The following is a 24,978-nucleotide window of genomic DNA, read 5'->3' on the forward strand; positions in this document are numbered from 1 at the left end:
GATGACAGATTAAGAAAATCAGCTGCAAAATCTGTTCAGAGTATGTAAATGGAATCAAATGGCAGAATGCATAAATTCAGTAAAAATGCATGGCTTCTAAATTACGTTGTGGACTTGGAATTCTGCCACCCGTCCAAACAAATAAACAAACAAAGACGAACAACCCTTCATTCCTATAAAGTGTATCTTCATCTAAAGATTTAAGTAGTAAGTTTTAGTAAATTTGAATAAGCACCAAAAAAACTAATTTTAATACCAGATGTTCACATGCTAATGCCACTGCCTTGTGACCATTTCCTATCAATTCATTAATTGCCAGATGCTCAGCCAAACAAGAAACATAGTTAAGCAGATGATATTGGTAAACAGCCAGGTAACTGCTTCCTACTTAAATTTCTTAGATTTATCGAAGAAAACTATGGCACAAAGAAACTGCATAGTTTCTGAAAAATAGAGAAAATAATATAGAAGACAACAGAAAATCAAACATGAAATATATCTATGCATCAGTGTTGTTTTTGCCTTCCGAATTTTGCCACATATGTAATATGTGCCAGCCTAATGATCATGATGCAATTTTCAATTCATATAATGGTTATATTACTTATTAGCTAATAGCAGAACTGACACTAAAAGGATCTGAGCTAGAACAAAAATCTACTATGTGCTTGGCATAACAACATTCCCAAAATAGTTTCTGACAAAATAACAAGGACAGCTAAAGCAAACATTTATTTGAAACTATTATCTTGTCCACTTTTGAAATTAAACCCTGTATTGCTGATTGTTTACATTGAAAACATGTCCCCAAGTTTAATAAATGTTATATGCTTAATCTGAATTCAAATGTTTTTTTGTTTGTATGTTTTTTTTAAACAATTTTATACATTCACTTGTATCCCAGGTGTAGCCCTCTCCCTCTTTCCCTCCCAATCCTCCCCTCCTTCCTGCCCCTTCCCAGTCCACTGAGAAGGGGTGTCCTCCTCTCCTTCCGTCTGGCCCTAGATTATCAGGTATCTTCAGGATGGTTGCAATGTCCTTATCTGTGGCCTAGCAAGGCTGCCCCTCCCTCAGAGGGGAGAGGAAGCTCATGAGTTCATGTTAGAAACAATTCTTGTCTCCCTTACTAGGACACCCACTTGGATACTGAGCTACCATGGGCTATGTTTGAGCAGGGGTTATAGGGTATATCCATGCATGGTTCTTGGTTGGATAAACAGTCTTATAGAGGACCCCTGTGCTCAGATATATTTGGACCTTGTGGGGCTCCCTGTCCTCTCTAGGATATACTAATTCCTCCTTCCTTCATATGATTCCCTACACTCTGCTGAAGGTTTGGTTATGGGTCTCAGCATCTGCTTTGATACACTGCTAGGTAGAGTCTTTCAGGTGCCTTCTGTGGTAGGCTACTGTCCTGTTACTTGTTTTCTCCTATTTCCAATGTCCATCCCCTTTGTCTTTCTAGATGAGGGTTGATCATCTTACCCCTGGACCTCTCTCTTGTTTATCTTCTCTAGGTGTACATATTTTAGTATGTATATCCTATCTTATAGGTCTATATAAGCGAGTATATACCATGTGTGTCTTTCTGCTTTTGGGATACCTCACTCAGGATGATTTTTTCTAGATCCCACCATTTGCCTGCAAAATTCATGATTTCCTTGTTTTTAATTGCTTAGTAGTATTCCCTTGTGTAAAGGTACAACAATTTCTGTATCCATTCCTCTGCTGATGGACATCTCGGTTGTTTCCAGGTTCTGGCTATTATGAATAAAGCTGCTACAAACATGGTTGAGCAAATGTCCTTTTTGTGTACTTGAGCCTCTTTTGGATATATGCCTAGTAGTGGTACAGCTGGATCCTGAGGTAGCACTATTCCTAATTGTCTTAGAAAGCGCCAGATTGATTTCCATAGTGGTTGTACAAGTTTACATTCCCACCAGCAGTGGAGGAGTGTTCCCCTTTCTCCACAGCCTCTCCAGCATGCGTTGTCACTTGAGTTTTTTTTTTTTTTTTCAGAGTGCAGGGAATTTTATTTTATTTTATTTTATTTTATTTTATTTAGTTTAACAGTTTTTTTTTAAATTTTTCATCAATTACACTTTATTCATTCTGCATCCCTCCATAAGCCCCTCCCTCCTCCCCTCCCAATTCCACCCTCCCTCCTCCCTCTGCATGCATGCCACTCCCCAAGTCCACTGATAGAGGAGGTTCTCCTCTCCTTTCTGATCTTAGTCCATCAGTTCACATCAAAAGTGGTTGCATTGTCCTCTTCTATGGCCTGGTAAGGCTGCTCCCCCCCCCCCGGGGTGATCAAAGAGCAGGCCAATCAGATTATGTCAGAGGCAGTCCCTCTTCACATTACTATGTAACCCAATTGGACTCTGAACTGCCCTGGGCTACATCTGTGCAGGGGTTCTGGGTTATCTCCATGAATAGTCCTTGGTTGGAGTATGAGTCTCTGGGAAGTTTCCTGTGTTCAAATTTTCTGGTTCTGTAGCTCTCCTTGTGGAGACCCTGTCCTCTCCAGCTCTTACTATTTCCCAGTTCTTACATAAAATTCCCTTCACTCTGCCCAACAGTTGCCCATCACTTGAGTTTTTGATCTTAGTTATTCTGATGTGTGTAAGGTGAAATCTCAGGGTCATTTTGATTTGCATCTCTTTTATGGCTAGGGATGTTGAGCATCTCCTTATGTGTTTCTCTGCCATTCTATATTCTTCTACAGAGAATTCTCTGTTTATATCCATGCCCCATTTTTTAATTGTGTTTCTTGAATTATTGCCCTTTAACTTCTTTAATTCTTTATGTATACCAGATATCAGCCCTCTGTCAGATGTTGCGTTGGTGAAGATCCTTTCCCAATCTGTAGGCTGTCGTTTTGTTTTAACGACAGTGCCTTTTGCTTTACAGAAGCTTTTCAGTTTCATGAGGTCCTGTTTATTGATTGTTGCTCTTAGGACCTGTGCTGTTGGTGTTCTGTTCAGGAAGTTGTCTCCTGTTCCAATGGGGTCAAGGCTCTTCCCCACTTTTTCTTCTAACCGATTTAGAGTATCTGGTTTTATACTGAGATTTTTGATCCACTTGGACTTTAGTTTTGTGCAGGGTGACAAATATGGATCTATTTTCATTTTTCTGCATGTAGACATCCAGTTGGACCAGCACCATTTGTTGAAGATGCTGACTTTTTTCCATTGAATTGTTTTGGCTTCTTTGTAAAAAATCCAGTATTCATAGGTGTGTGGGTTTATTTCTGGGTCTTCTATTCGGTTCCATTGATCCACCTTCCAGTACCAAGAAGTTTTTATTAATATTGCTCTGTAATACAACTTGAGATCAGGGATAGAGATACCTCCAGAGGATCTGTTGTTGTACAGGATTATTTGGAAATTCTGGGTTTCTCCATATAAAGTTGAGAATTTTTCTTTCAAGGTCTGTAAAGAATTTTGTTTGTATTTTGATGGGAAATGCATTAAATCTATAGATTGCTTTTGGCAGGATGGCCATTTTCACTATGTTAATCCTACCAATCCATGAGCACCAGAGATCTTTCCATCTTCTCATGTCTTCTTTGATTTCTTTCTTCATATACTTGAATTTTTTTTTTCAAACAGGTCTTTCACCTGCTTGATTAGAGTTACCCCAAGGTACTTTATGTTATTAGTGGCTATTGTGAAGGGTGTTGTTTCCCTGATTTGTTTCTCGGCCCATTTCTCTTGGGTATACAGGATGGCTTCTGATTTTTTGAGTTAATTTTGTATACAGCTACTTTCCTGAAGGTGTTTATCAGCTGAAGGAGTTCTCTGGTTGAGTTTTTGGGGTCACTCAGGTATAGTATAATATCAACTGCTAATAGTGAATCTTTGACTTCTTCCTTTCAGATTTGTATTCCCTTGATCTCCCTTACTTGTCTTATTGCTCTAGCTAGGACTTCAAGTACTATGTTGAAGAGATATGGAGACAATGGGCAGCCTTGCCTTCTCCCTGATTTCAGTGAAATCGATTGGAGTTCTCTCCGTTGAGTTTGATGTTGGTTATAGGCTTGCGGTATATTGCCTTTACAATGTTTAGTTATGTGCCTTGTATCCCTGATCTCTCTAAGACTTTAAGAATGGGTTCTGGATTTTGTCAAATGCTTTTTCAGAATCTAAGGAGATGACCATGTGGTATTTCTCCTTCAGTTTGTTTATATGGTGGATTACATTGATGGATTTCTGTATATTGAACCACCCTTGCATGCCTGGAATGAAGCCTACTTGGTTATGGTGGATGATATCTTTTATGTGTTCTTGGATTTGGTTTGCAAATATTTTATTGAGTATTTTTGCCTCAATTTTCATAAGAGTGATTGGTCTGAAGTTCTCTTTTTTTTTTTGGTTGGGTCTTTTTGTGGTTTAGGGATTAAGGTGACTGTGGCTTCATAGAATGAGTTTGGTAATGTTCCTTCTGTTTCTATTTTGTGCAATAATTTGGAAGGAATTGGAGTTAGGACTTCTTTGAAGGTCTGGAAGAATTCTGCACTAAATCTATCTGGCCCTGGGCTTTTTTTGGATGGGAGACTTTCGATTACAGCTTCAATTTCCTTGGGAGATATAGGGCTGTTTAATCTTTCTACCTAGTCTTGACTTAATTTTGGTAGGTGGAATCTATCAAGAAAATTGTCCATTTCTTTTAGATTTTCAATCTTTGTGGCATATAGCCTTTTGTAGTACGACCTAATGATTTTTTGGATTTCCTCATTGTCTGTAGTTATGTCCCCCTTTTCATTTCTGATTTTGCTATTTTGGATAGTTTCTCTCTGTCTTTTAGTTAGTTTGGCCAAGGGTTTGTATATCTTGTTAATTTTCTCAAAGAAACAGCTTTTGGTTTCATTGATTCTTTGAATTGTTTATTCATTTCTAATTGGTTGATTTCAGCCCTCAGTTTGATTATTTCCAGCCGTCTGCTCTTCTTGGGTGCTTCTGCTTCTTTTTCCCCCCCCCTAGGGCTTTCAGTTGTGCCATTAAGTTGTTTGTATGAGATGTTACAAATTTCTTCTCAAAGGCACTTAGTGCTATGAGTTTTCCTCTAAGTACTCATTGTTTCCCATAAATTTGGGTATGTTGTGCCTTCATTTTCATTGAATTCTAGGAAATCTTTAATTTCTTTCTTTATTTCATCCTTAACCCAGCTATCATTGAGTAGTAAGTTGTTAAGTTTCCATGTGCGTGTAGGCTTTTTGTTATTTCCATTGTTGTTGAGGTCCAGCTTTAGTCCATGGTGGTCAGATAGTATACAGGGGATTATTTCAATCTTGTATCTGTTGAGCCTTGCTTTGTGACCAACTATATGGTCTAATTTGGAGAAAGTTCCATGTGGTGCAATTTCGGGGATTCATGTCCTCTGCCTCTCCAAAACGGTGTGCTCTGTTCTCTGCCATCTTGGTACCCGTTTCTCAAATGTTTTTTTAATATCCTATTAATTCATATTATGGATAGATGGAAGAGCTATGGTTGTTATTTGACATACAAATGCTTAACCTACAAAGCAAAGACTAAATAGTCAAAATGAAACCTTTTGATAATTACTTAAAGTAAATTAGACTCATATTAACATTGTCATTGTTTTTTGACATTTTCATGCATTTGTATAATGAATTTTAGTCTTTTTAGCCCTCATAATCCTTTATATCCTATATTATCTGACTGAAACTCTTCTGTCTGTCTTACTTTAATGCTTTCTTTTTGTGTATGACCCATGGGTTTTAATTAGTCTCTTGTCCAGGCATAAGTTGGTGATTATTTACTGAAACAATGACAACTTTCCAGTGACTATGTCACTGAAGAACCTGCCAGCACTCTCTCAGGGAAAGATGCATATCAACTTCCATATTGGTATTGGTATGTGCACCTATGGACTGGGGAGATGGCTCATCCATTAAAAGCACTCAGAGGACCCGAGTTTGGATACTAGCTTCTAGTTCAGAAAGAATACAATTGTATGTAACTCCAGTTTCAGACATATCTACAACCTCTCTTCTTTGAAGGCATTTGCATACATATACCCACACCACTACAGACACACAATTGTTTGCACTTACACATGCACACACACATTAAAAATGAAATCTTTTTTCATCTTAAAACAGTTTTTAAATTTTTTATTATTAATATCTATTACAATTTATTCAATTTGTTTCCCGGCTGTGTTCTTCTCCCTCATCTACTCCCAATCCCATCCTCCCGCCTTCTTCTCCCCCTTTGCCCCTCCTCTAGTACACTGATAGGTGAGGTCTTCCTCCTTTTCTATTTGACCTTAGGCTATTAGGTCTCATCTGTACTGGCTGCCTTGTCTTCCTCTGTGGCCTGGCAAGGCTGCACCAGGCAGGGAGAGGTGATCAGAGAGCTTGTCACTGAGTTCATGCCAGAAAAAGACCCTGCTCCCCTATATTTTTAATTAAATTCTTATTTTTATATTAATTACATTTTATTCACTTTTTATCCCAGCTTTAGCCCCCTCCCTCATGCCCTCTCAACCCTATCCTCCTTCCCTCATCTCCTCCCATGCCCTTCTACAAGTCCACTGATAGAGGAGGTCCTCTTCCCCTTCCATATGACCCTAGCTTATCAGGTCTCATCAGGACTGGTTGCATTGTCCTCCTCTGTGGCCTGGCAAGGCTGTTACCCCCTCAGAGGGGGGTTGTCAAAGAGCCAGTCATTGAGTTCATATCAGAGACTGTCCTTGTTCCCCTTACTAGGGAAACCCACTTGGATACTGAGCTGCCATGGCTACATCTGAGCAGGGGTTCTAGGTAATATCCATGAATGGGCCTTGGTTGGAGTATCAGTCTCAGAAAAGACACCTGTGCCCAGATTTTTTGGTTATGTTGCTCTGTTTGTGGAACACCTGTCCCTTCCAGGTCTTATTATCTCACCTTCTTTAGTAGGATTCCCTGCACTATGTCCAAAGTTTGGTTATGAGCCTCAGCATCTGCTTTGATACACTGCTGGGTAGAGTCTTTCAGAGCCCCTCCACGGTAGGCTTCTGTCCTGTTTCCTGTTTTCTCCCTCTTCCAATCTCCAACCCTTTTTTTCTTTCTGAGTGAGGAATGATCATCTTATGCAGGGTCCTCCTTCTTGTTTAGCTTCTTTAGTTGTACACATTTTAGTATGTTTATCCTATCTTATAGGTCTAGTATCTACTTTAAGTGAGTATATACCATGTGTGTCTTTCTGCTACTGGGATACCTCAGTCAAGATGAACTTTTCTAGATCCCACCATTTGCCTGCTCCCCTATCTTAAATACTGTTTGTGCCCTTGTCTAGCTCCTACCTAAATAAAACCCATTTCTTTGAGGAACAAAAGTACAAGCAACCACTAAGGCAAGAAAGGGGGAGCCATCTGTGAAAATAAGCCTAATGAGTGAGCAACCTGTTCCCATATACTAAAAAGAATGTCTCTTAAGAACCTATTTAAAGTTCTTTAGTCACATTCTAGTTGTAGGTCATATTTCATGATTATTACTATGTGAATTATGGCTTAAAAAACATAGTAAATTAAAATTACCTAATATATACCAAGCATTATATTCCAAACTGATTCAAGAGTATTTATGTATTTTATATCATTAGCATAATATTAATGTTCAAAAAAGGCAAAATTATCATGCTCATGTCATTGAGTAATGAACTAAACTAAGACACAAGAAATTTAATTAATTTGACTCAGGTCATATGATAAGAATTTGCAATAGCAGGATTCACATCTTCACAAATAGCTGTTATGTCACAACATCTTGTAATAAACCTATTCCTGCCCAACTCCAAGATGGCAGAGACCAGTGTGTACCGTATCTGAGAAGCATAGGACCCTAAACTCCAAAATTTTTGAGTGCAGGAGTAGATGAAGCCAGAGCATCAACTTTGAGGTATCCCAGGCTAAAGGGTCAAGCCATGAGCTGGAAAAGATTGGATGTAGGCCTCCCATGAAGATTTTTTGTCGGGAGGGGGTAGAGGTTCTGAGAGTGGCAAACTATCAATCTCTTGCACTTTCACCTGCCCCTTCCCTTGCTCCACTTGCCCATGAGGCACAGAAGCTGCAGGGAGTAGATAACCTCAGTTATGGGGCATCCTTATTATACCATCCAAAAAGGGGACCCAAATCTGAGAGTAGAAATCTGTGTCCCCTCTGAGCTTAACATATACTTCTGCAAGAGAGCTTTTCAGCCATCTGTGTTTTCCACACACCTGTGAGTGAGTGCAATAAAGCCTTCTGTGCTTTGCACACTAGTCTGTTATTGAATGCTTGCAGGCACTCTGCACTTTTCACACACACCTGTGAGTGAGTGCTTCTGCGAGAGTGCGAACAGAGGCCCAGATTAGGATCCCTCTACACTAGCACCCAGACATGAGATCCCTCCAACTGACATACCCACTGTAGGCAACATAGGGATGCTTTGGACACTGTTCTCAACACTGAAGCCCCTGTTCTGTGGGTCTCCCAGTGAAGTCCAGCCAAATAATCCCTGGAAACAATTCCTGGAGCCAAGATGATGCAGTCCAGATAGATCTGAGCTCTTGGAATAAAATACCAACACAAGCCTGTGGGTCACTGAGCCATTTATTGAACCTCCTCAGGCACACTATGACCATGAATCTTGCCTACACCACAGCCTGCATTTAAGTTCCTCCCTTACAGCTCCACTCTTCCAGGCAGGCACATCTTACACACACACCTGTGCCTGTGCACATGTGCCTGCAAACTTACTCTTTTAGCTGCATCTGAAACACCAACACCTACACTCAAACCAATGGACCTCTCTCATCTTCCTGAAGAATACTCTAGACTTCAGAGACAGAAAGAGCCAGTCTGCAGTACAGGCTCCAGGAACAAACAGCAAAGGCTATTGACCATCAGATGGCTAAAGACCAGCGTAAGAATATATCCAACAAAAATTAGGACATCATAACATTTCCTATAAGTCCTGTTTGTTTATAACCCCCATTTTTATTCATTGTTAGCCAGATAGAGCCAAGTAATTGTGGTAATGATACTTGCTTTTTTGCCCAATGCTGGAATGCTAGTGAATTTAGGTATGCCCTGGTTACTCGCATGCCTCGCTGGGTGCCTGTGCCCATTGATGCCCCTCACGCTATGACTCTCTTCAGACAGAAAAGGGATCTTGGAATTACAGCCGCCATTGTTACTGCCATCTCATTGGCGGCTGTTGGAGCTACCACCAGGGCATTAGCCATGAGTCATACTATGCAGACTGCTCAGACCCTAAATAATCTTTTAGCCAATGTAGCTCATGCTTTAGATGTACAAAAAGGAATTAATGCTCAACTAAAAAGAGACTTGATGGTGTTCAATCAGAGGATTGACCTCGTGCAGGAGCAAATTGATACCCTATGGCAAATTGCTCAACTTGGCTGTCAATGAAAGTATGCTGGACTTTGAGTCACTAGCATACAACATGAGAATTTTTCCTGTGCTGCAAATCTGTCTAAACAATTGTCGAGCTATATTTTAGGTAATTGGACTGGAGAATTCGATACTACGATGGAACAGCTGAGAGTGGCCATTATCACAGTAAATTCTACCAGTTTGGACGCAGGACTAGCCACAGGATTATCATCATGAATTGCTGCAGCCATGAATCATCTGAAGGAATGGGCGGGCATGGGAGCATTAGCAGGCCTTCTGGTGTTGGTCTCCTTGGTTTGCCTGTGGTGTATATGCAAGATTAGAGTCTTACAACAGCGTAATGCAGCTATGATCATTCAGGCCTTTACAGCCATTGAAGCAGGACAGTCTCCCCAAGCATGGTTGGCTACCATAAAAAGCTAAAATGTTATGCTCAGGATGCGAGGCTAAGCACTGCACTCAGGGTCAGCTGCTTTCGACCCAGAGAAGAGCATGTCTGATTGCATGCAGGTTGATGCCCCAGGTCCCGCCTCTGAGAAAAAGGTATCGGACAGGTCTGATGCTCTTTGGGTGGATGACACCTAAATGAACATCGGTACAAAGTCCCAGTTTATTTCTAATGTCAGAGATCAGACCTCTACTCTTGCCTGATGCGTCTAAAACAAAAAGGGGGAACTGTAGAGAGCTGCGTAATGCCGCGCCTTAAAGATGGAGCTGGTTTCTGCCTTCCACCTTCCCGATGGTGAGTACTCTCTGTCACAAACAACTCTATATTTGGCTAAGGCTGAGGATCTGGCTTGCTTCCGTGTATGTGGACCTATCTGCATTGCCCACAAGGCATGCTGGGGTTGGCTACCGAGAGGCTATTTTAAGCTGTGGGCTGGCTTTCCCCAGGGTCAGAAGATTGATCAAGGTTCCTGAATAAACTGCATTGAGAAGAACAAAAAAAAAAAAAAAAGGATGTGCTCAATCTTGAGACCACTTGAAGAACTGGAGTGGGGAACCAGAGGAAGAAGAGGATGGAGACTATGATTGGGATGTAAAATGAACAACTAAATAAATGAAATTCAAGTTAAAAAAAATAGGACACCATGGCTTCACAGCAGCCCTAAAAATCAATGAATATTGTAATTCTTCTGAAACACAGGAAAAATATTTTTAATATATGCTTATTGAGTTTTTAGAGGCACATAAAAAGGAAACAAACAAAACTCTCAAAGAAATACAGGGAAATATTGCCACACAAATAGAAGTATATAAAGGGGAAACAAACAAAGATCTCAAGTAAATAAGGCAAATATAGAAACACAAATAGAGGCACATGAAGAGGAAATGAATAAAAAATAGTTGCCATCATGGAAATCGGGAATACACATGTAATCAGATGAAGGAAATGGTGCAAAGCATGAATACAGAATTAGAATCAATAAAGAAAACACAAACAGAAAAAACCTTGGAACTAGAGAACTTCGAAAAGAGATCAGGGACCACATAGGTAAGCATCACCAAAAGAATATAAGAGATGGAAGAGAGAATCTTAAGTGCTGAAGATACAATAGCAGAAGTAGAAACATTTCTCAAAGAAAAAATAAATTCAGAAAAGTTCAAACGCAAAACATCAAAAAATCAAGAATGCCATGCAAAGGTGAAATCTAAGAATAATAAAAATTGACAAAAAAGATTTCAGACTCTGAGTCCAGAAAATAGTTTCAAGAAAATCATAGAAGAAAATTTTCCAAAATTAAAGTAAGAGATGTCCATGAACATAAAATAGGCTTATAGAATACCAAATAGACCAGAACAGAAAAGAAACTCCTTATGTCACATAATAGTCAAAACACTAAATGTACAGAACAAAGAAAAAATATTAAAAGCAGCAAGGGAAAAAGACCAAATAACATACAAATGTAGACCAAAAGAAAGAATCATACCAGATTAGCAACAGAAACTGAAAGCCAGAAGGGCCTGGGCAGATGTCATGAAGACTCTAAAAGACCACAGATATAAAACCAGATTACTATAACTAGTAAAACTTTCAATGAACATAGATGGAGAAAACAAAATATTCCAATATAAAACTAAACTTAAACAATATCTACACAGAAATCAAGCCCTACCAAAGATAATTGAAGGAAAACCTCAATTTAACAAAATCAACTACACTCAAGAAAACACAGGGTATAGATAACTTCACAACAAAAATTACAAGAAACCATACATAGAAACACAGTAATATCACCAATTCCACAATAAATGAAACTAACACTAGTCACTATTATCTAACAGCATCAATAGACTCAACTCTCCAATAAAAAGACACAGACTAACAGAATGTTTCCAGAATCAGGATGCAATATTCTGCTGCATTCAAGAAACACACCTGTACAACAAAGACAGACACTATCTCAGAATAAGGGGCTGCAAAAATGTTTTTCAAGCAAATGAACACAGAAAACAAGCTAGAGTAGCAATCAAAATGTTTAATAAAATAAAATTTTAACCAAAATTTATCAAAAACTAGGAGGGACACTTCATTCTCATCAAATAAACAGTCCACCAGGAGGACATCACAATCCTGAACATATATACCCCAAATACAAGAGCACCTGAATTTGTAAATGAAACTTTATTAAACCTCAATTCCTACATCAATCCCAACATCTTAATAGTGGGAGACTTTAACACTCCACTTTCACCAAGGGACAGATCAACTAGATAGAAGCTAAGTAGGGAAATAATGAAACTTACAGAGGTCCTACAGAACCTTTCACCCAAATTCAAAAGAGTATACCTTCTTCTCAGCACCCCACCGAACCTTCTCCAAAATTGACCATGTAGTTGAAAACAAAGCAGGACTCAGCAGAGACAAGAAGATTGAAATAATCCCAAAAATTCTACCAGAGAACACTTATAGCTGATAAATGCCTTCAGCAACTTGCTGGATACAAAATTACCTAAATAAACATCAGTAGCCCTCCTGTATACAATATAAAAATTGGCTGAGAAAGATATAAGGGAAATAACACCTTTTATAATAGTCACAAATAATGTAAAGTACCTTGATGTGACTCTAAACAAGCAAGTGAAAGACCTGTAACAAAACAAAACAAGCAAACAAACAAAAAATTCAAGTCTCTGAAGAAAGAAATTGAAGAAAATATCAGAGGATGGAAAGATCTAACATGCTCATGGATTGGTAGGATTAACATAGTGAAAATATTGATTCTACCAAAAGCGATCTAAAGATTCAATGCATTCCTAACTAGTTACCAACACAATTCTTTACAGACTTTGAAAGAACAATTCACAATTTCATATGGAAAAAAAAAGAACCCAGAATTGCTAAATCAAACCTGTACAATAACAGATCTTCTAGAGGTATCTCCATCATTGATCTCAAGTTGTACATAGAGCAACAGTAATAAAGCCTGCATGGTACTGGCATAGAAAAAGAGGGTGGATCAGTGGAATCAAATAGAAGACCCAGGAATGAACCCACACACTTATAGACATTTGATTTTTGATAAAGAAACTGAAACAATAAAAATGCAAAAAAGATAGCATCTTCAAAAAATGGTGCCTGGTCTAACGAGATGTCTACATGTAGAAAAATCCTCATGGATTCATAGTTATCACCCTTCACAAAACTAAAGTCTAAGCGGATCAAACACCTCAATATTAAACCAGCACCCTAAAAGTGTTAGAAAAAAAAAACCGTGGAAGAGCCTTGAAGTCGTTGGCACAGGAGATAATTACCTGAACAGAATACCATCAGCAGAGGCTTCAATATCAGCAATCAATAAATGGGATGTCATGAAATTGAAAAGCTTCTGTAAAGCAAAGGTCACTGTCAACAGAACAAAATAATAAGCTACACACTGGGAAAGGCTCTTCACCAATCCTATATCTGACAGAGGGCTAATATCCAGAATATTTAAATACTTAAGAAGTTAAACACCAATAAAACAAGTAATCCAATTAAAAAATATGGTACAGAGCAAAACAGAGAATTCTCAATAGAGGAATATCTACTGATAGAGAAACACTTAACTAGAAGTTCAATGTCCATAGTCATCAGGGACATAAAAATCAAAACAACCCTGAGCTTACACTTTACACCTATCAGAATGGCTAAGATTAAAAACTCAAGTGACAACACATACTGGAGTGTTTGTGTAGAAAGGGGATCCCTCCTCCACTGCTGGTTGGAATGTAAACTAGTACAATCACTTTGGAAATCAATCTGGGGCTTTCTCAGAAAATTAGCAGTAGTGCTATATCAAGATACAGACATACCACTCTTAGGCATATATCTGAAAAATGTTCAACGAGGACATTTGCCCAAACATTTTCCTGGGAGCTCTCTTCATAATTGCCAGAATCTGGAAACAACTCAGATGTTCCTCAACGGTTGAATGGATAAAGATATTTTGGTGCGTTTACAAATAAAATACTTACTACTCAACTAGTAAAAACAAGATAATCATGAAATTTGCAGGCAATTGGTGGGAACTAGAGAAGATCATCTTGAGTGAGGTAACCCAGAAACAGAAATACATACACGGTATATACTCACTCATAAGTGATTATTAGACATATAAGATAAACATACTAAAATCAATATCCCTAAGGAAGCTAACCAACAAGGAAGACCCTAGGAAAGGTGCTCAGTCCTCATTCAAAAAGGTAAACATGATATATATAAGAATCAGTTGAAGACAGGGAACAGGAAAGAAACCTACCACAGAGAAAAGACTACCCTTGAAAGACTCTACTGATCAAATTATTGAAGCAGAGGCAGAGACTCTTAGCCAAACTTTGGGCAGAGGGCAAGGAGTTTTATGAAAGAAAGGAGAGATATAAAGATCTGGAGGGTCCATTGCTGGTAGGAATGCAAACTTGTACAACCACTTTGGAAATCAATCTGGCGCTTTCTCAGACAATTAGGAATAGTGCTTCCTCAAGATCCAGCTATACCACTCCTAGGCATATATCCAAAAGATGCTCAAGTACACAACAAGGACATTTGCTCAACCATGTTTGTAGCAGCTTTATTTGTAATAGCCAGAACCTGGAAACAACCCAGATGTCCCTCAGTTGAGGAATGGATACAGAAATTGTGGTACTTTTACACAATGGAATACTACTCATCAATTAAAAACGAGAAAATCATGAAATTTGCAGGCAAATGGTGGGACCTAGAAACGATCATCCTGAGTGAGGTATCCCAAAACAGAAAGACACACATGGTATATACTCACTTATATAGGCCTATAAGATAGGATAAATATACTGATATCTATCCCCCTAAAGAAGGTAAACAAGAAAGACAACCCAGGGTACGATGATTAATCCTCACTTAGAAAGACAAATGGGATGGACATTGGAAGTAGGAGCAAACAAGTAACAGGACAGGAGCCTACCACAGAGGGCCTCTGAAAGACTCTACCCAGCAGTGTATCAAAACAGACATTAAGACTCATAACCAAACCTCTGGCAGCATGTAGGGAACCAAAAACAAGGGGGTGGGTAATATGACCTGGAGAGGACAGGAGTTCCACAAGGACCAAATATATCTGGGCACAGGGGTCTTTTATGAGACTGTTTCTCCAAACAAGGACCATGTATGGATGTAACCTAGAGCCCCTGCTCAGATGTAGCCCTTGGTAGCTCAGTATCCAAGTGGGTACCCTAATAAGGGGAACAGGGACTGTTTCTGACATGAAATCAATGGCGGGCTCTTTGACCTCCCGCACCCCACCCCCACCCCCTGGGAGAAGCAGCCTTGCTAGACTACAGAGGAGGACTTTGAAGCCAGTCCTGAAGACACCTGATAAACCAGTATCAGATGGAAGGGGAGGAGGTTCTCCCTTATCAGTGGACTTATCAGTAGGCAGGGAGGAGATGAGGGTGGGAGTGTGGGATTGGGAGGGAAAGAGGGAGTGGGATACAGCAGGGATACAAAGTTAACAAACTGTAACTAATGGTAAAAAAAATAAAATAAAAAAATAAAGATCTTGGAGGGGACAGGAACTCACAAAGAAGACCAACAGAGTCAAAAAAATTGAGGCTGGGTGGCCCTGAAAATAATGATACCCCAAGTATGCATATAGAGGACCTAAAACCCCAGCTCAGATGTAGCCCACAGACTCTTTCTCCAAGTAGGTTCCTCAGTAAGGGGAGCAGGGGCTGTCTCTGGCATGAAATCAGTGGTAGGCTCTCTGGTCACTTCCCCCGGGGGTGCTGCCTTGCTAGAGGAAGACAATGCAACCAGTCCTGAGGAGACCTCATTGGCTTGGGCCAGATAGAAGGGGAGAAGAACCTCTCATGTCAGTGAACTACCAGAACGTCATATGTAGAGAAGAAGGAGGGAGGGTGGGATTGGGAGGTCAAGAGGGAGGGGGCCACAGCTGGGATACAAACCACATGCATTGTAAATAATAATAATAATAATAGGAAGAAGAAAGAAGAAGTAAAAAGAAACCTATTCATGATTGATTCTTATTTAGCTAGCAAAGTATTATGACTAAATTCATACATGGCACTGAAATTAGAAAATCATTTTTTATTGTCCTATACCTATTTCATTTCATATTTTAAAAATTTTGTATAGCTATTTCCCCTTGATTGAAATAGTTTATCCTGGATTATTGAGGCTTATAAGACTCAGGAAGCAAACAAAACTAATCAGTTTTCTAAAGAAATCAAGATTGGAAAAGCACCTTCCAAAAAAAATACGTAATTAGTAAAAATTGCTTAGGAGAATAAGTTTTATGATCACCTATGTGCCTGTAAATTATGCATAGAGCTTAATGGTTACAGCTTTCTTGAATTATTACCAGTGCTGCGGTGTACTTCTCAGTAACAAGGCTGATTTTGAATCATTTATTATTTTTTTCATTCTTTATTAATTACACTCCATTCCTTTTGTATCTCTGTGTGGTTCCCTCCCTCCTCCCGTCCCAATCTCTCCTTTCCTCTCCCCTCTGCACGCATGCCCCTCTCCAAGTCCATTGATAGGGGAGGACTTCTTTTCCTTCCTTCTGATTCTAGTCAATTAGGTCTCATCAGGAGTGGCTGCATTGTCTTCTTCTGTGGCCTGGTAACCTGATTCCCCCTCAGGGGGAGGTAATTAAAGAGCAGGCCAATCAGTTCATGTCAGAGACAGTCCCTGTTCCTATTTCTATGAAACCCACTTGGATACTGAACTGCCATGGGCTACATCTGTGCAGGGGTCTTAGGTTATCTCCGTGCATAGCCCTTGGTTGGAGTATCAGTCTCAGGAAAGACCCCTGTGCTCAGATTTTTTGGTTCTGTTGCTCTCCTTGTAGGGTTCCTGTCCTCTCCAGATCTTAATGTTTTTCCCACTTCTTTCCTAAGATTCCCTGCACTCTGCTCAAAGGTTTCCCATAAATCTCACAATCTGCATTGATAGTCTGCAGGGCACAGCCTTTCCGAGGTGCTCTGTGTCAGGCTCCTGACTTGTTCCCTCTTTTCTCCTTCTTCTGATGTCCATCCTCTTTGCCTTTCTGGTAGGAATTAACCATTTTAGCAAGAGTCCTCCCTCTTAATTAGTTTCTTTTGGTATACAGATTTTAGTAGGTTTATCCTATATTATATGTCTATATGAGTGAGTATATACTGTGTGTTTCTTTCTGCTTCTGGGATAGCTCACTCAGAATGATCTTTTCCAGATCCCACCATTTACCTGCAAATTTCATGATTTCCTTGGTTTTTATTGCTAAGTAATATTCCATTGTGTAGATGTACCACAGTTTCTGTATCCATTCCTCCACGGAGGGGCATCTGGGCTGTTTCCAGCTTCTGGCTATTACAAACATGGTTTAGCAAATGTCCTTATTGTGTACTTGAGCCTGTTTTGGGTATATGCCTAGGAGTGGTATAGCTGGATCTTGAGGAAGCGCTATTCCTAGTTGTTTAAGTAAGCACCAGATTGCTTTCCAGAGTGGTTGTACAAGTTTACAGCAATGGTGGAGGGTTTCCCTTTCTCCACAACCTCTTCAGCATGTGTTGTCACTTGAGTTTCTCATCTTAGCCATCCTGATGGGTGTAAGGTGAAATTTTAGGGTCGTTTTCACTTGCATTTCCCTTATGACTAAGGATGTTGAACATTTATTTAAGTGTTTCTCTGCCATTTAATATTGCTCTATTGAGAATTTTCTGTTTAGCTCTGTACTCCATTTTTTACTTGGATTACTTGATTTGTTGCTGTTTAACTTCTTGAGTTCTTTATATATACTAGATATTAAACCTCTGTCATATATAGGGTTGGTGAAGATCCTTTCCTAATCTGTAGGCTGTCATTTTGTTCTGATGACAGTGTCATCAGAAGCTTGTGATTTACAGAAGCTTTTCAATTTCATGAGGTCCCATTTATTGATTGTTGCTCCACTTATTCTTTCTTGAGTAGCTCAACTGCACTCCTATACGTCAACCCAATAATTAAATGGTTCTTTCAGCAAGATTTGGCAATCATTTTTGGTTCTTTGAGGGTCACCCACCTATCTGAGATAAGTAATTGTTTGCATTTTCTGAGCAGAAAAATCACACAGCATAGCTAATTCCCAAACATAGTCTGTAGAACCAAGAATAAATTGGGTAAAAATGACTACATGGTCCCCTGAAATGGGTGTTCGTATATCCAACTGATGGTGATCACTATAATTGGGTAAAGTCATCCTAGATCTTCTAGACATTTCAAACTTTCCCCACATGATATGGGATGAGAGGGTTGATATGTTTTGCTTGTTAAGGTCTTTGCTGTGTCTTTGTGTTGAGAAAAATGGTGTTTTTGTTTGTTTGTTTGTTTGTTTGTTTTTGTTCTTTGGTTTGTTTTGTTTTCAAGACAAGGTTTCTCTGTGTAACTTTGGCTGTCCTGGACTCACTTTGAAGACCAGTTTGGTCTCAACTCAGAGTGATCCTCCTACCTCTTCCTCCCCCAGTGCTGGGATAACAGGTATGGGCCACCAGGCTCAGCTTAAAATGGAGTTATTCTTAAGGAGGTGCTCTATCCCTGGTTTAATTTAATACCTCTGTGGCTTCTGGAAATGTTTTTTCCCACCCTTACAGAACACTTTATCTTAAACTCTTCAGCTTTTTCTACTGTTCTTCCAGGTGCTTTTTCAAATCTGTAACATTCTTTACTTTCCATGTAATAAAACTTTTAACAGGAGGTATGGGCCAGCCTTAAGAAAAGAGTAACCACCATCCAATTCAAACAGGTACTAATTGATACCAGGGGTCTGCAACTAAGAAGATATTAAATATATACATCAACATGATTTAATACAGCATGAAAAGATTCCATGACTTGTATGAATTGTTCATTAAAAGAAGGATATTAGGTATAGCAATGTGAATGGCAGGCCTTGTCATATTAAGTTCTCTATAATCTGTAATAATTTCTCATGAGCCATCCACCTTCCTTATTCTGGGATGCTGCTATGGAGCATCTTTCATATGCCTGTGTCCAATCATGATGGGCTCACTGGGGTCTGCTCAAGCTGCTTGGCTTGTCACAGAGCCTACAGGCAGTGAGTTAATTCTCTTGCCTGCTGTGGCAGTCACTATGATGAAATCTTGGGTCTGACAGAGTGTAGGACTCTGCAGTGACTGAAACTGCAACTTCTTTCTCGAACACAACTGCTAAGAGTTTTGTTTGCTGAATGAGCAATCTCTGTATACCTTTCTGAATTAGAAAAATGATCAAAGTTAACTCTATGTACATAACTGTATGTGAGACAAGATTAATCTTTTAAATTTGTACTGTATTGTCATTGCAACATTTATGAACTATTACTAAAATGTAAGCTCTTACTGAAGTTTAATAGTACAGAATTTTTCTTTCTGTAATCTTTCCCTAACTCCAGCTCAACACAAGACATGCATATTAGTTTTCTAGTGATCCAAAAAAACCCTGGTGCATAGCTTTCTAATTTCTTTCTTTCTTTCTTTCTTTCTTTCTTTCTTTCTTTCTTTCTTTCTTTCTTTCTTTCTTATTGCTTTAACACTTTACTGAGCTAAATTACACATAAGACTAAGTCACTCAAATTTACCAAATTTTCTTCTTCCTCTAATAATGATCATGCCCCACCATTAGGATCAAGAAATCCACTAAGCACATAACCATCACTAGGATTCTTCTCAATTTAATTCTTTTTTAACTGTCTTGCTTATACATCCATATCAATCTCAGTGACCTGAGCATTAAGTACTGCTCCCCTCGTGCCCATTTCTCTAAGTAATATCTATCTCTATTCCTTTCCATTCACAATATTCAGCAAATGATAACCAAATGTTCCTATATTAGCCATTCTATCAGGGCCTTGTTTCCCTTGCATTGCCTTTTATTATTAAGCCTTTGTCTTTAATGAGGAATGTGTAGTTACAATACTTATTTTCTTTCCTGAGATTGATTCAGTCTGCTTCTATGTCCCAGTCTATGGGAGACTTTTTTTACTATCTAAAAGTATTTTCCAATTTAAGGGTTCAGATGTGGAATACTCCCTATATAGGGTTTTCTTGTACTGAGCCATTACTAAGGAACCTCTCTCTATTTTCAGTATTAGGCTGTTCATTCTGCTACTATATAAGGCCATATGTGATTAGAATTGTCGAACATTTCTAGCATGATCTCTATTTACTGTCTATCCAACTCTTCCCATATAGTCTATGTTTTTGGATCTGAGGAACAGCACTTCACCACAGAAATAATTTGTGGACATCTTTTCCTTTTGGCCCCTCAATTGCAAGAAGCAACAAAATTGCAACTCTCTATCATATTTTATTTCTCTGATTTGCCTCCCAGGCGGATTTTAAATAGGATTATTATTTATTATTGAAATATAACTGATAGTTTTGGACTTTTCAACTATACTGTTACTGTAGTTCAATAAAAAGTTACTGCAATGATAGAAATCTTACTTGTTTTTACTGCCTAATATATTAACTACAAATAACACATTCTTGAGTATTTGAAATGTGACTACTTTCAACTAAGGAATTAAATTCAGTTTAATTGATTTTAATTCATCTTAAGTGATTCTGTGGAAGAATGAAAAGAAGGATTGTAAGAGCCTTCTTATGGTTCAAGGAAATTATAACAAAAACCACTGAATAAATTAACTAGGACACATAGGGATTCATAGAGATTGAATCAACAATCAGGTTGATTCAATCAGTTCACAAGGGAAGGGACATAGTGGGGGAAGGAAGAAGGAGGGTTTTCTGGGAGGAGATGAGGGAAGCGACTACAGCAAGGACACAAAGTGAATAAATTAAAATAGTAATAAATAATAAAAATTAAGAAAAAAATTTGAAAAGGTAAATAGATTCTATTAGTTATAAACATAGAAATTTTTATGAAGCAAGCCACAGAAGTGATATTTTATACTTAGAACATCTAATTCTGTATAATTTTTAGAAATTGTGATTATGTAGTTTTGAAAAATAATGAATTTAATTCAGACATTCTGTTAAACAATAAGCAACATTTATTTAAATAGAATCTGTTAAATTTCTGGCAAAAATATTCTATGAATGTGAATGAAGACATGTGGTTAGCTTCTAATAGTTTCTATATCCCTCAAGTGTTAGTATAATGTTCTTTTGGAATGTATATACCTTACCATTATTCATTCAAATACTGATTTTTCTCCCCCACTCTCTGGTTTCAATCCAGACATTGCATTGTGATAATTATTATAAGCAGCACCTGTCCCAACTTTGTGTAAACATGCCAAAATAAAACAACCAGCCACAATGTTGAGCAAAAGAGAGGAAGGAATATGAGAGAGAAAGGAGGAACCAGAGGACAGGAAGGAGTGACAGACAGAGGAGGAGAAGAGGGCTAAAACTAGGAGAGCAGAGGCTGGAGTAGAGGTCTTGGAAACACATGGAGAAATGATCCAGACCTAAGATTTCACAAAAAGCTAGTATAATGGGTAACATCTAAATGTTATGAAACTATGGGGACTTGGAGTTTTAGGATGGAGTAACTATTGCCCAGCATTTTGATCTAGGTTAACTAAATAAATCCTAGTCTCTGTGTGGTGATTTGGGTACACAGCTGGTTTAGGATTAACCACAGCTTTACTGAAAGATATAGTCAAAGTAAATATTAATAATTAATATGCTACTCAAGTATTATTTTAATAAAAATTCTCAATATGTATGCTTGTGCAAGGCCTACACAATTTAACAGGTTGGACTTTGAGACTTTGCTTCACAATTAACCTCTTTTGAAGCAATTTCTTTTTCTTTCATAGTTTCTTTCTTTGTTTCTTTCTTTGTTTCTTTCTTTCTTTCTAACTTATAAAAAAAAGAGTTTATTTGGGCTCACATCTTCAAACCACAAGCAGAAAACAAAGAAACTGAATTGTAAATATCAGAAAGAGGTTAGCTTTTAGAACCCACCTTAGTGATGTACTCCTTTCAGCAAGGCTTTATCACATTAACATCCCCATTGTACCACTAAGAGGAAAGCAAGTATTTAAATCCCTGAGATTGTGAGCGATATCTATCATTCCAACCATCACAACAACACACTTAAGTTAACTTTACATGTGACCACAAATTCCAAGATGTAAGTGTGATTATGGCACTTGGAACACTGGGAAAGCATGGATAATTGAACACCTCAACCATTTCAATGTTTATATCTGACTGCCTCATCAACATGTAAAACCATTAAGACAGGAAATAAATATTCATCCCATTGATACTGCACGGCATTGAAAATATCTTTCATAAATGCTTATTGAATGAATCAGTGTTAGGTATTCAGAGCCACAGACTCTCATAAATGAGAAAAAAAAATCAGGAGTTCTCAAGGAGAGTGACAGAACCAAAATATCTGGCCAACCAAAGACCATGCATGTCGATAATCAAGAAACCCTGCACAGCTGTAGCTCATGGTAGCTCAGTGTCCAAGTGGGTACCCTAGTAATGGGAACAGGGACTGTCTCTGACATGAACTCCGTGGCTCTCTCTTTGATCACCTCCCCCAGAAGGGGGAGCAGCCTCACCAGGCCACAGAGGAAGGCAATGCAGCCAATCCTGATAAGATCTAATAGGCTAGGGTCAGAGGGAAGTGGAGTAGGACCTCCCTGATCAGTGGACTTGGGGAGAGCCATGGGAGGAGATGAGAAGGGAGGGTAGGATTTGGAGGGGACAAGGGAGGGGGCTACAGCTGGGATACAAAATGAATAAATTGTAATAAATAAATAAATAAATAAATAAATAAATAAATAAATTGAAGAAAAGAAAGTACAGAAAACAGACAAAAATGACACACAGAAAAATTGTAGGTTTTCTTTCACATCCTCTCCATGTGCTTCAGAAAATTTGAGATATTTATCTCAGAAAAAAAAAGAAACTTTTATATTATAACCTTCTGCTGTACCCAGGGCTTTTGAAATAATACTGCACTTTCAGTGATATTCGAGGAAATCATACTGCAAGCTAGCACCTAAACAACACAAAGTTATGCTCTAGGTTGGCCCTGGTTGTTCTTCTGAAGTTATTTGTTTAGCTCCCAGCAACCACGCGGTGGCTCATAATCATCTATGATGAGTTCTGGTGCCATCTTTTGGTGTGTTGGCATACATGCAGACAAAATACTGTATAAATAATAAATAAATTCATCGTTAAAAAAATAAGAAGCAATTTTTTAAAAAATAAAGATGAAAGTTCAAAACTTATATTCTGACAATTGAGTATCATATGACTGGTACCATATTATAAATTTTTGTTTCTTTTCTAAGAGAATATCTTTTTAAATTAAATTTTTATTTTTTTAAATATTAGTTACAGTTTATTTACTTTGTATCCCAGCTGTATCCCTCCTCCCTCATTCCCTCCCATTTCTACCCTCCCTCCCTCATCTCCTCCCTACCCCTTTCCAAGTCCACTGATAGGGGAGGACCTCTTCCCCTTTCATCTGACCCTACCTTATCAGGTATCTTAAGACCTGGCTGCAAAGTCCTCCTCTGTGCCCTAGCAAGGCTGCTCCTCCCTCGGGTTGCGGGGAGGTGAAAGAACCTGCCATTGAGTTCATGTCAGAGACAGTCCCTGTTACCCTTACTAGGGAACCCACTTGGATACTGAGCTACCATGGGCTACATCCGAGCAGTTGTTCTAGGTTATATTCATACATGGTCCTTGGTTGGAAATAGAGTCTCACAGAAGACCCCTGTGCCCAGACATATTTGGTCCTTGTGGAACTCCTGTTCTCTCAGGTCATGCTAACTCCTCCTTCTTTCATATGATTCCCTGTACTCTGCCGAAGGTTTGATTATGAATCTCAGTATCTGCTTTGATACACTGCTGGTTAGAGACTTTCAGAAGCCCTCTGTGGTAGGCTCCTGTCCTGTTACATGTTTTCTCCTGCTTCCAATGTCTATTCCATTTGTCTTTCTAAGATTGATCATCTTACCCAGGGTCCTCTTCCTTGTTTATCTTCTTTAGGTGTATAGATTTCAGTATGTTTACCCAATCTTATAGGTCTAGTACCCACTTATAAATGAGTATATGTCTTGTGTGTCTTTATCCTTCTGAAATACCTCACTCAGAATGATCTTTTCTAGATCCCAGAATTTCCTAGCTTTAAGTGAAGGTTGTTCCTTCCTTCCTTCCTTCCTTCCTTCCTTCCTTCCTTCCTTCCTTCCTTCTTTCCTTCCTTCCTTCATTTTATTTTGTTTCTCTGTGTAATACCCTGACCCTCCTAGAACACTGTGTAGATCAGATCACACTCTGAGATCCACCTGCCTCTGCCTACTATTGCTGGAATTAAAGGCATATATCAACCCCTGCTATGTTACAAAGGTGGTGCTAGAGTCCAAGTGGATGCTGGGTACTGAACCCAGCTCCTCTGCAACTGCAGGAAATGGAAGTCATTTAAACCACTAGACCGGCTCTTCAGAGGCCTATTCCATTTTTTTAAGTAATGACTTCAGGCAGTTTGTTCATAAAAGGACTGTATTCTCAGTGAAAATATTCAAACAATTAAGAAACTTCCACTTGACCACTGAAGTATATGAGACTGTATAAAAGATCAGTTTTCAAGCTGAAGTCCATCAACTGTAATGTATTTTCTGATATCATATCACTTTTTCTCAAAGCTTGATCTCAATTATCTCTCCTCTGAATACCTCTGATATTTAGATACTCACATTTATCATCCATTGTCTTCTTAATAAATGTTTTGAGTACTTACCTCATATTTATGTTGAATGCACTTTCAAGTAAGAGAGAATATCTTATCCCTTTCCCTTATTGACTAATATGTACGAATAGTAAAGTATGTCTTCAATAAATGAAGAGAAGAAAGAATTAACGGGTTTGAATGATTGACTCTTGTCTTTCCATCATATATACTCTTATGGCATCTACTCACCAAAATTTGAACCATAGGGACATCATCACAACTTCATAAGTGCTTTATCAACTGAACCATTTTTCCCAGCAATGCTCTATTGATTTAATAAATGCTTTGATCATATTATTTCTAGTTAACTAATGAGTAAGTGAGGTAGAAAGTTACTGTGAATTTCA

At 38.6% G+C, this 24,978-nt stretch overlaps 1 protein-coding gene across 1 annotated transcript in view; it reads right to left on the reverse strand.

Moving 5' to 3' along the window:
- Dach2 (dachshund family transcription factor 2) overlaps nucleotides 1-24,978 on the reverse strand; it is a 691,399-nt gene that overhangs the window by 145,768 nt on the left and 520,653 nt on the right. The window lies entirely within an intron of this gene.

The sequence above is a fragment of the Meriones unguiculatus genome, chromosome X (genome assembly GCF_030254825.1).
Source record: "Meriones unguiculatus strain TT.TT164.6M chromosome X, Bangor_MerUng_6.1, whole genome shotgun sequence".
NCBI classification, from domain to species: domain Eukaryota; kingdom Metazoa; phylum Chordata; class Mammalia; order Rodentia; family Muridae; genus Meriones; species Meriones unguiculatus.